We start from the raw sequence: 11,763 nt of genomic DNA, 5'->3' as shown, positions 1-11,763 counted from the left end.
AATCATTTCTTCTGAAAGTGGTAGAAGTTGTTTTAGTTATTTTTGAAGATTGTCTGAGCTCCTAGGTAATACATTTGTGAGCTAAAGGGTTGAGTTTGGAGCTGAGAAATACATAATTTCAGCTTATTGAATGAGATTTGGGGCAAATTACCTGATTTGTTTTGCCCTCATTTTCCTCTAGAGAACTATTGCAGTACTTGCCTGCCTTTCTACAGAGGTCTGGAATGAGAATTTTTTTTGTGTATATGGGCTTTGTAATGAAAAAAAGACATTACGATTAATGTGGTCTGTAGCTGAATGTTCTGGCATTGGTATTTTATTTAAGAATAGTAATGAAAAGAAACACTGCCTTTTCTTTAAGGAAACTGAGGAATTTGATTCTTGCTATTGATTGCAAAACTTGATTCTGACAGCTTTTCCTATACTCATGCAAGTTCACCGCTAAGCAGAAAGTCAACATAAGAGCACAGACTATTTGAGTCTATTCACAACGTATATTGAGGATGTGAGTGATATTTGTATTTGTCCTTTTCAGGGACTGAATTTCACCCTTGAAAACAGATCTAGCTTTAGGTGAATAGAAAGCCTCCCTAGGCTGCTAAGAGGATTAATGTTGAAGAGCTTGGTGCTCTTCTGTCACAGTGGGAGCTCTCACATGGGAACAGTTCAGGGATGCAAGTTATTCCATATCCCGTAACTTGTATTTTACTTTTGGGTCATCCATGACTGGAGAGAGAACTGGAAGATGTGGTGGTATCAAAGCATCATCCAGGAGCATTGCAAAATTACCTTTTGAGGATAAGTAGAGTTGGCTCTGTAAGAAACTGAATGCAAGATTCAGAAGGGTGTTTGGAAGGAAGGGTTTTGGGACAGGGTACCCCAAATTCATGGAGAATAGTAATACTCAGACAGGTCCTCTGCACCTGTAAGAGTGTAGCTCCATTGGTGTCATTTAGAGCTATGTCCCTTTCCACAGATTTACAAAAATACAGTAAGAAAAAGAGGTATTTTAATTTTAGCTCTCCAAAAAAAAGCACACAGTGTTGTTTCTTGTCACTCCAAGTGAAGAATACAGTAGTAACATTAGGACAGCTTCAGTTTTGGCATTAATTTGTGTGTCAAAAGTACGTTTGTGTGAAAGGATTAACTTCATCTCTTTCATTTCTTCACAGAGAATAACATGATCATGGATACTGGCAGTTCATTTCCCCTGTACCAGAGAATGCTGCCTCTTTGGCAAAACGGCTACTGTGTCTGTACGGTGTCTTCTAAAATGTTCTGCAGGCCTGTTTGCAAGGTATTGGAAATACCTTTGTCTCATCTCAGTGGTAGACTTGCTGTGTTTTTAGTATGAAGGAAACCATACTAGTTCTTATCATAGAAAATTTATTCAGGAGGCCATGCTGCCATGATTTGTGATTGTGTGATTTAAACAGGTTACAGAGATAATATATTCTATGCAAATACTAGTTATTCTGGGAATGCATGTTTGTTCACTGAACTGTAATGTTCTCTGACCGCTGAGGGAAAGCCATAATACAGACAAATATTATGATGGATTGCTTAGTGAGTTCAAGCCTCTCTGTTTCAAAAACTGTTGCCTCCATGATGATGCAGCTTTGTTCTGATAAAAGTTACAAATTCAGGTACAATTCGGAACTAGCTGAAGCTCCAGCTGATGGTTTTGTTTAGCTTTTTTGTGTATTTTATCTGTCTCATGACTTAAATGGATGCACATTTTAAAGCGCTTGTGTGGACAAAAGCAGAATTTCTACATCCACATTTTAAGACTTCTGCTTGCTTTTATGTATCTTCTTTCTTGAAGTTCTGTATGAATTTTCAGGATTATCTGCAGTCATTGTGGAGGTCTTGTCATCTTATTTGTTTTGTATTTCATTTCTTACATTGATTTACCACAAGAAAGCAAATAATGTTAATTATCCTAATGAAAAGGGTGATATAAACTGTGTATTAAAGGTGTGTTTTCTGTAAGAATTTGTTATATTTGATTACAGAAGAAATTGGCATATAGATAGCGGCACAAATTTAAACTGTACTCATGAAAGCGTCCAATGTCGACTTATGAGTTAATACAATAGTAGAGTAGCATTTCCGATTTGAATGTAGATGAACAGGATTCAGTATGAATGTTTCTTTTTCTTTTAGATTGATTCATATAAAGGCTTGACCTCAGATTGTTGCTATTATGTTTATTATAGAATGTAGTATGAGAGCATTTGTGGATTTTTTTTTATTGTTGTTGTTTTGGGTAGTTATAATTCCATAGCTTTTTTTTTTTTTAATACAAGCTGTTTTGAAAAGAAGAAAGAGGATATTTATACTGCAATACCTCCCTGTTCCACAAGAGACTGATTTAAAGGAAACTCTCTGTGCTTTTCTGATTGTACAACAATGATGGTGAGGGGGATGGATTATTTGCTTTAGTAATATTTACCTACACTAATTTATTTGAACAGACTTTTGTATATTAAGAGATATCAGAGTGGATGTGTTCAGCTCAAGCAAAATGGGGGACTTCTGGCAACTGCTTGTCCCACATGCCAGCAGTAGGTCTGTGAGGGACGAGCAGATACTAATAAAATGAGCAGCAGTTCTGGCTGGATCCAGGCAGGTTCTTATATGATGCCTAATTCTATACTGTCTGCCTGCTTGAATATGCATTTTGCCTGAGGAATATTTGGGCAGATTCCAGAGATAGCAAACTATGGGCTAGATAAATTGGCATAAATTGGTTTAGCTCATCGAGGTCAGAAGAGCTGTGTCAATTACAGCAGCAGAGTATCTCTCTTCCTCCCTTCTCAGTGCCTCTTTTGATTATGGATTGCTGTGCAAGAACAGGTTTGGAAAAATGGACTGATAAGCAGCTTTTAATGCATTCTGAATTAGTTTTGAAAGATGTTTTTTGCCATTTTATCCTATTCACCCACTAACTGAAATTGAGCTGCTGTTTTGTTTGCTGTACTGCTTTGTGTTAGATGGTTTGCCGCTCAAAGTAGAAACTACTGGAATAAATAAAACAGTTGTATGAAATGCTGCAATCACTACAGAAATAGCTAGTTGGCTTGAGTAAAATACTTCTCATGGGCATTCTGCTGGAAAAGCACTACATACATTTTCAATCTGAAAGGACTCTAGATCAATCCTGCTGTTAAAGCTTTTGATATTCAGACTGCAAAACAATTTGCAAATAAATAAGGATCTAAAAAATAATACTGTGCAGTGTGGAAGGTGCCTGAAGCTTTCTTGCTTACTGGTTACCTTTCTCCTTATGATTTGTGTCAAGATGTAGGTGGATGGGAACTAGACTTCAGCTAAGACATAGTATTTTTCTCTCTTACACAAAATGGTCCTGAATGCACTGGGTACATAAGCCAAATGGAAATACTATTTTTTTAGTTTGTGATGTTAATTAAACTTGGGTGTTCCAAGCTCCTGTGCTGACGGTAACGGATCTCTCTCTGCCTTTCCCCTAGGCTGCTGAGCCCTCTGTGTGCAGGAGATTTGTCCTGCCCTCCAAGCCTCCCTGCCTTGCCTACTAGGTCCTCGGAGACCCTCCTTCATGTGGCCTCATGGACAGAAGTAGCTCTGAGCTCTTCCTGATTAGCTGTATCCTGACGGTGTGCCCTCAATCCTTCCTTCCCTTAGAAATGAAGTAGCTTTGAGTTCCTCTCAAGAAAAGACGATATCCACCCGAGTGCTTACGTGCAACATGAAGTTGGGAGCTCAGATTTACAAGGCTATATCTGGTAAACATGTTATAACTGCATTTTGGCTTGTACAGAAAGATCATGTGTGCTGCTCCCCCCCCCCCAGACCTGTAAAATCATTTCAGTCCGGTAATGTAGAACTTAGGGATTATGCAAGAGTTTGCCTGTATGTGCATGGTGTTAGAAAATTGATTTGTTTTATTTTAAGACTATTTAACTGAAATCCAAAAGCACCTGGTTGCTCATCCTCTGTTCTTGACCCTTTCTTTTGTACTTGGTTCTTAGCTGTGAGGTGTATGCATCTGTAGACTACATTCCTGGGCAATATGGATATGAATGTAAGAATATGTGGCAAGGCTGCAGTGATAACCAGCCTTGTAACAGGTTGGCTCAGCTCCATGATGAAAAAGCCAAGTGTTTGCTACCCTTCAGTGTTTTTGGCTGCCAAAGGAGTAAGTACTAAGATAGGTTACTACAAAACAGTCAGTATTAGACCACATTTTATGATGAACTAATATGCATGATCAGTCAAAACCAGACAACAGAAAAATTAGCTTGCTTAGTTCCAGGGTCAGGAAATTACTAACTGAAAGGCTAGAATGCAAGCATACTTTGGTATGGGCACATAAGTAAATTACTCAGGGGACTGCAAATCGCTGAACTTTAGTATTTGACTGTATATATGCTGGAAGCCCACTCCAGCTGTGGATAAAAATTTGCCAGTTCAGACTTCCTTTATGGCCTTACTCTGCAACAGAGATGGTCTCATTTTTTTCCCTGGAGCCAACTGCAGTGGCTCATCTGGACTGGATTATTCATCTATACCTTTCACTGATGTTTTTTGTTTCCCATTTGTCCTAGTCTAAATGAGGACAATTGTCAGGGAGTCTGAAAAGTGACCTCTTTATGAAAGAGCCTACCTTGATGTCATGAGATATTGCTGTTATCCCATAATTCATGGAGGAGGTAGGACAACAGGGCATGAGTCCCATCCTATGGTGCTGATTCATTCTTAGCTTCTATACAAAAACTGCTAGGTTTCCATCTGGTAGCCTATATACAGATGGTATGATTTCAGTTTTTTGTCCTGGATGTTCCCTCCCATTTGATGCACTTCACTTTTCTAAAAGGTGGTCACCTCTAACCTCTAGTCCTCGGGGAATGGGAAGAGAAGGGTCACCACTCCACAGGTATCATGCACATGCTATGTTTTATAGCCAGATTTGCTGCTGTTCTTTATCATGAATATTGGAGTTACTGAAGCACGCTTTTCCCGACTTGCAGATTCTTGCTTTTGGATATAGAGTTGAGTGACTGCCTCATCAAAAAACACATCCCTATGCTTTTTCTGTGATTATTTTCCCAATAAGATAAAGGTATTAAATTATTTGTATGTTTTCGCTTTCATCCCAAGATCCAGGTGCTATTGCAATGAGCACCGGGTGTGTGCTTTCCAAATGTGAAGGAACAATCCCTATACTAATCTGTGATTTCAAAAGCAAAAACAGGCAGAGAATGAGAGGGGTTCTAGCACACAGACAAAGTAATCTTAGACTTTTGTGGTCTAATTCTGTTAACCCTTTTGTAATGAAACATGCTGAATTCTCTTCGCTTTTCAGTTTCCTCATCGTTTTCTGTCCCTGCTCTCTGTCCCAGGGTTTCTCTGTAAAAGGTAGTAGCTCACAAAGCAAGCAGTAATTTAAAGTAAATATAATGGATTCAGAGCTGAAGAAGTGGAATGTTGTGCTGAATGGCATATGCATAATTACTGTAGACCACATTGCTATATTCCAGAAGCCGTCTGGAAGAACACCTATGTTTTGGATCACTGTTTCTAAAGTTTTGCTTTGAGCAGTGTGCTTTTCCCTGTGCTTGTGTATGGTAGAAACAGAGGTAGCTAGGATTATAGAGTTACATCAGTGTTACAAAGCCCAGAGAGGTCCAAGAAAAATGAACAACATACTAAAAGTTAATTATATCATGCTCTTCAAGCTGTCTGATTTTTCCCTTGCGTTTCTTTACCTTAATGATGCAATTAACTGAACTTTTTCTGAAACTTATTTCATTACAAAGAAGAGACTAATGCTACTGACATTAGGATATGACTACTATGGTAATTGGTGCTGCAGGCATGCAGTTTGCATTCACAAATGTAATTGGGCACGAAGATGTTGATAAATGTTGGTTTTGTGTCTTTTCACCTCTGACTGTGATGTTCACATGCAGCAAAGTAATGCTATTGGGTTTAGGAGCTGTGATGAACTTTTCAATGGGATTCTGTTAAGCAAGGTGTATTATTATGAGTAATTGAGCTTGGGAGACAGTAAGGTTGGCCTTTTACATTTGTGAAGATGGCTCATGAGGTTTTCATAATTGAATATGTTGTATATTGCTTCTTTCCGTGTGAGGGTCAGCAAAAAGCATAAGCTTTCAATGCATCCCACTTATTCTGTGAAGATACAGGAGAAGTAGGACTAGAACATGTCCACTCTTCAGCCCTCTATTCTGTGAATTTTTCTCCATGGAAAAAACTGTGGGTAGCTTTGAAAATAAAGAATGTCATTTTTATAATGGGTAAATGCATGTGATCACTGCTGTGTTTTTCTTGGTCAGTGTGTGCATGTATGTGTGGTGTTTTCTGGGGGGTTTTTGTTGGTTTTTTTGAGTGAAAAATGTTCAGAAAAGCAGGTTGGCATTACTAGAACAGATACTGTTATTAATTCCTAAGAGCTAATGAGAAGTCCTGGAAGGATGCCACTTTCACCTGCAGTCAGTTCAGAGCTGCTCAACATGTTTGGTTAGAGAGCAAGGAAGAACTGGTACAGTTATTAAACTTACTTGCTTCCTCCTGTTAATAGATCTGTTCATCTAATCTCACAAATCTTTGAGCTGGTAACTCAGATGTGTAATGGCTCACACTGAGAATCAGAACATCCCTCTGGCGTAGAGCTTCAGGAACCCTAGAAAAGCTTTGCCAGACATCTTTGGAATGTATTTGATGTGGTTTAATTTTATTTAATCAAAATTAAAAAGGGAAGACATTATTAATAGGGAAGGAAAGACTTATCATCTAAGAGTCTGATTTGCTTTTGCTTCATATCAAACAAAAAAAAATAATCCACCAGTAAAATCACAACTGGCTTTTCTTCCTGCTCCCTTTTTGTTTTTGGAACAGGTAGCATTGGATGAAGTTATTTCTGTCTGAGTCATCACAGACAGGATCACAAAATATAAATGAGGATGACATATGGTCATGGGTACACAGAAAGAATGCACTCAGCACCTTGAAATGGTTTGTATGTAAAATAATCTTAGTTTTTAGATTTTTAGTTAATAAAAATCTTAGTTTTAGTTGTCCAAGGTTATTTGCAATCCCAAATGATGTGGACACTGTTTTAATAAATGTGGGGTTTTGTTTTGTTTTTTAAGAAACCTTACAAATGTTGGTAATAGGAAATTTCAGATACTGGCATCCTAGTCTGTTCCCTTTTATCTGTGCAAGAAAATATATATGACCTGTTTCACACACTAATGATGGTCTGTCTGTGTTTGTTTTTCCATTAAGAGAATTGATTCGGTGTTCTAGTGTTATAGAAGGTGTGATTGAAAGGGACCTCCTCCAACTGCAGAGCCTGTTCCCTGCTGTCACAGAAACCACATTGCATAATCCTGTCTGTAGATGTAGCAAGTTCTATTTTAAAACTGCTTAGATTGTCATCTTGTGCCTTATTTTGGAATGGTGTTCCAGAATTTCAGTCTTCTGTTAGAAATCATTCTTGAAATTTCTAGCCTGAACTTATTCGTGGCCATTTTTTCCTGTTCCGTGCTTATGCAATGTTGTCTGAAATAGCTGTTTTTCCACCTCATGTATTTATGGAGTGCAGTCATATCTCCTGTCCGGCTTCATTTTTACAAGGTACAAGAGGCAAACTCTTTAAAAAAAATGAATTCTCCAAAAATGAACTTCCTTTTCCCTTAATCACTGTAGTAGCCTGCTGTGCGCTTGTTTTGGTTCTGAATACATCCTTTTTCAACACGAGTAGCCAGATGGTACTGCAGTATAACATTATAGTAAAAACTAATAAAGCAATTACAGATTTATACTGATAAAGCACAACCATTGACTCTTTCTCTCTGGTGTTAGCAATACCTATTGATAATGCTTTACAGCTTTTCTGTTGTCATTATTACATAATGCTTCTCATATTAAAAATCCTCTCAGTTTACCACAGTCTTAGCATGCTGGATGGGTACTGTGATCTGTATGAAAAGGATTAAGAGCGTGTCTGCATCTTGGTCCAGAGTGCTGTACAGAGGTGCCTTAGCAAGGGTGAACTCCAGGTGGTGCTTACATGGAGCAGAGTGCATGTCACCATGTTGAACTAACTCATTCCTGAAAGCAGGATGGTTACTTTGATGTGTTGCTGTACCCAGGCTAATTAACGTTATTCACATTGCTTATCAGCTCAAGTGCGATCCAATACAGAGCAGCTGAATGACGCAGTTCTGTAGAGCTAGTATGGGGTCTAGGAGCTGCATGGATCTCTGAACAGCATTTCCATTGCATGTTTAGATATGTCCCAAGTTCTCTATTCTGTCCTTGAATTCTAGTAACCTCATTGTTTGTTGCTAAGGAGTAGCAGTCCTGTACCTTTTATTAATTCTTGACAAACACTCTCATGTTCATCATATTTCCTTCTGGCTCTGTAGCAGACTCGCCTTTTTAACCGTTCCTTTTCCAGTCCTGTTTTATGAGCCTTTCTTACATTGTTGACTTCTCCCTAGCTTACCAACATGTAGGTATTCTATGAAAGAACTGCTCTCCCTAACTTGACATGTTTATTTTATTTTCTGCAATAGAAATCAGAAAGAACAGTGAGGGGCAGAGGCATGTGGAAGTGTCAACTGATGAAAACTGGCATAACCTGCTGTCTGTCAATGATGCATTCCTGAAAAGTGTGACAATTAATGATTTGATAGATAGCAGAGTAATTTTTCCTATAAGAATGCCATAACAGAGAAGGAGGAAAATGCGTGTACTTCATAAGTTTCTGCAACTGAAATGCACAGGGACAGTATGCATGGTGTGGAGGGAGAGAGACTATCTCCCCTTTCTTTGTAAGGGGACTACTGGTAGTTAGAGATTTGCTTTGATTCTCTCTGTGATTGACTGGCCACAATTTCTGCTGAATTAAGTATCTTAGGTAGTCAGCTAGGACCAAGTGTTATGTAGTCATTTCTTTAAAAATTCAGCAAGTGAAGTAACACATGCAGCAGATGATGCACACTTTATCCCTATAAAATAACCTGTAATATGAACTAATTTATTGTAACATAAACAGGTCATCCATGGAACTTTTTTCATCCTTCAGTTCTGGATGTATTCATATGCATTTGGGATTGGGTTGATCTTTTCAAAGCAAATACAGCCTGCTCTCTACCCTGATGGCATGTTAGCAAGAGCAGAATATATAAAGCAGAGAGCCTAGTGCTTTGGCTGTATGTTGTAGAAAAGTAAGTGCTTGTTTTGACAAGAAACTGAATTGGTTATCAGTGGATTCATGCAAAGTGCCACACTTATTATTTTTGAATCCCTTTACCAAGAGCAATATTGTAGGAGGAATATGGAGCTTCAGTTAAACTTCCCATTGATATAGTTTTTGTCTAGTAGTTTTCTGTGTAGATCATGTCCTCTGGAAGAACTTCAGATTCTGAAATCCTGTTCTGTCTTAAATTCTAGTGACCCCTAGCTGAAGATTCCTAACACTTCACTATCACAGGTATGAAAAGCTATTATTCAGCATGTTTTGCAGAGGGGAACTCAGACCCTAAAGAAATCTGGCAGGGATTGGTATGTTCAAAAACTCTCTTTTAACTTGTGCTGCTGGATACTTTGAATTACATTATGAAAAGGATGTCCAAGGTGTTTTCAGAACAAGCCATGTAGCAGTGCATATCAGGAGCCTGTGTGGATGCCATTATCAAGTGCTGTGCCAAAGGTCATGGGAGTGTAAATTGAGTAAATGTCCCCCTTCCCCCACACACTTTTTTTTTTTTTTTTTTTTTTTTTTTTTTAAGCTGGATCTGTTTGGTAGAAGGAATTTTGGTAGCAGTACTCCACACCTGGAGTTTTGTTCTTTCACCAGTTATTTTCTCAGAACTGGTGTAATTCTTCCAAATTAACAATCTACAAGCAAGGAATGTAGTTTGGCTGTAGCACATCCACATCCTTTTACAAGCCAGTCCTTTCATGAAATTGTACAGCTCCATCTTACTGATTCTTGTACGGATAAGTAGATGATATCCTCCATTATGCTTTATTGAGGAAAAAATGACCATAGATGTACTGTGCCTGGATAGAAAATTTTCTTGACCGTGTGAGCCATGGACAAATCTTGTGAATCAGGTGTGTCTCTGTGCCAATATGAGGGAGAGCTCTGTTTATTTTTATTTTTATTTTATTGTTTTGAAAAAACATACCTGAGCTGCTGTCCTGCTTCAGAGAGAAATAAATCCCTATGCAGAGGGCTGGCTAACAGTGCTGCTGTCAGTTTTATTCTGCTGCTTAAATGAGTGTAGATGAGATCTAAATGGTAAAGTGATTTGGGCTGTCTGTCTACAGATGTGAGTTTTACCTTCGGCAGCTTTGTTAACAGAGAGGTGGAAAGTGCTAGCAGAGCCATTTTCACATGAACTAAACTGGCGTTTATTCTTTATGTCCAGCCAAATAGATATTTGGGGATGTGGATATGGCTTCCAAGTGTATGGATTCAATACCAGAAGCTAATTGAATCTGTGACCTTAAGAAGAGGAGCAATTACATCTCCCTGCTCTTTTAAAAATAACTGCATATCAGAATAGAAGTAACGATGTGTGCATCTGTTGTGAGAGGGATATGAAAAGCTAAATTTCAGAGAAAACAACTTTTAAAGTTAGAAGGAAATGATTAGTCTATTACTTGTTCTTTTCCCTTTTCTTGTTGCCAGGCAAGTATGGCTTGAAATGTTCTCTTGGTCTAAGCTGGCAGTAGTGGAATGGGGCATGTCACTTTAAAGGAAGGAACAATGTCTGAGCTGGACTGCAGTCAGACTTTTGCAGCTGTTCTAGAGGAGCAAATCTCTTGAAGCTCAAATCATCTGCTGAAAAGGTGCACTGTCACAGAGGAGAGTAACTCCTACTGGGAAGGAAGCCTGATACCATCTAAAACAGAAATCATAAGGTTGAAAGGGACAGTAAAAGGTCATCTAGGTCATCTCTCTTGCCCTTGGGTAGGAAGGCAGAATCCACTGTGTAGATATACTTTCTGAGGTCTCGCTAGGAGGACCAGGAAAAGACTGCAACTCTTCGTCCTCTGATGGATAACTGTCAGCAGTTCATGTTGTATGTGTCAAAGCCATTCACAGATGGCTGAAAGATTTTTCTGTGGAATGTTTGGATTAACTGTCTTTGAATGAGGAACATAAGTAGTTGGGCAACCATTCATTATGCATGTTGAGTCACAGTGAGGAGTAACAGCGAGAACAACTTTGAATATTTTTTTTATTAATAGTTTTTCAGATCCTGAAAGATCGATTGCTGCAATGTAAGTGAGTCCATGGTGGGACTGTTGTCTAATTCCACTTATTCTGAAATTTTGAACACTGGAATCTTTTGCACAAGGATAAGGGAAAGGTATGGTGAGACCAGATATTCATGGTCCAGAGGGACAGTCCTCCTCATTCTCCCAGGTTCACACACAGACATATAAACTAATGGGATTTCTTGCAGGATTCATGGTCTTATGGGACCCAGTAGGCACTGCTAGCTGTGATAATACACCAGAGAAAAACGGAAATCAAGGATGATTGACTTGAAGATGGCATCCCAGCAGAAACCGTGTAATTAGAGCTTTCATCAGACAGGCGCAAAATGTTCCAAGGCTGAAAGGTCATGGCTTGGATCTGCAGAGCAGCATCATGATGCATGAGTAAGGCTTGTCATATGTGTTTTGTGTGAAGGGGAGATGATGAGGATGAGGGAGAGTGGGACATGATGT

At 38.7% G+C, this 11,763-nt stretch overlaps 1 long non-coding RNA gene across 2 annotated transcripts; it reads left to right on the top strand.

Annotated features, from left to right (window-relative positions):
* The first annotated feature begins 1,193 nt into the window (after positions 1-1,193).
* Positions 1,194-11,539, top strand: LOC106487197 (uncharacterized). 2 transcript variants are annotated; one of them, XR_001293021.2, is made up of 3 exons: positions 1,194-1,297; positions 3,495-3,767; positions 11,496-11,539. It is a non-coding gene; the product is annotated as an uncharacterized lncRNA (long non-coding RNA). The 2 variants fall into 2 exon arrangements; XR_001293022.2 differs by lacking the exon at positions 11,496-11,539 and adding an exon at positions 6,904-7,210.
* Positions 11,540-11,763: the final 224 nt, after the last annotated feature.

The sequence above is a fragment of the Apteryx mantelli genome, chromosome 14 (genome assembly GCF_036417845.1).
Source record: "Apteryx mantelli isolate bAptMan1 chromosome 14, bAptMan1.hap1, whole genome shotgun sequence".
In the NCBI taxonomy this organism is placed as follows: domain Eukaryota; kingdom Metazoa; phylum Chordata; class Aves; order Apterygiformes; family Apterygidae; genus Apteryx; species Apteryx mantelli.
Note: the sequence above shows the minus strand (reverse complement) of the source record. Positions and strands in the feature narration are given on the sequence as shown.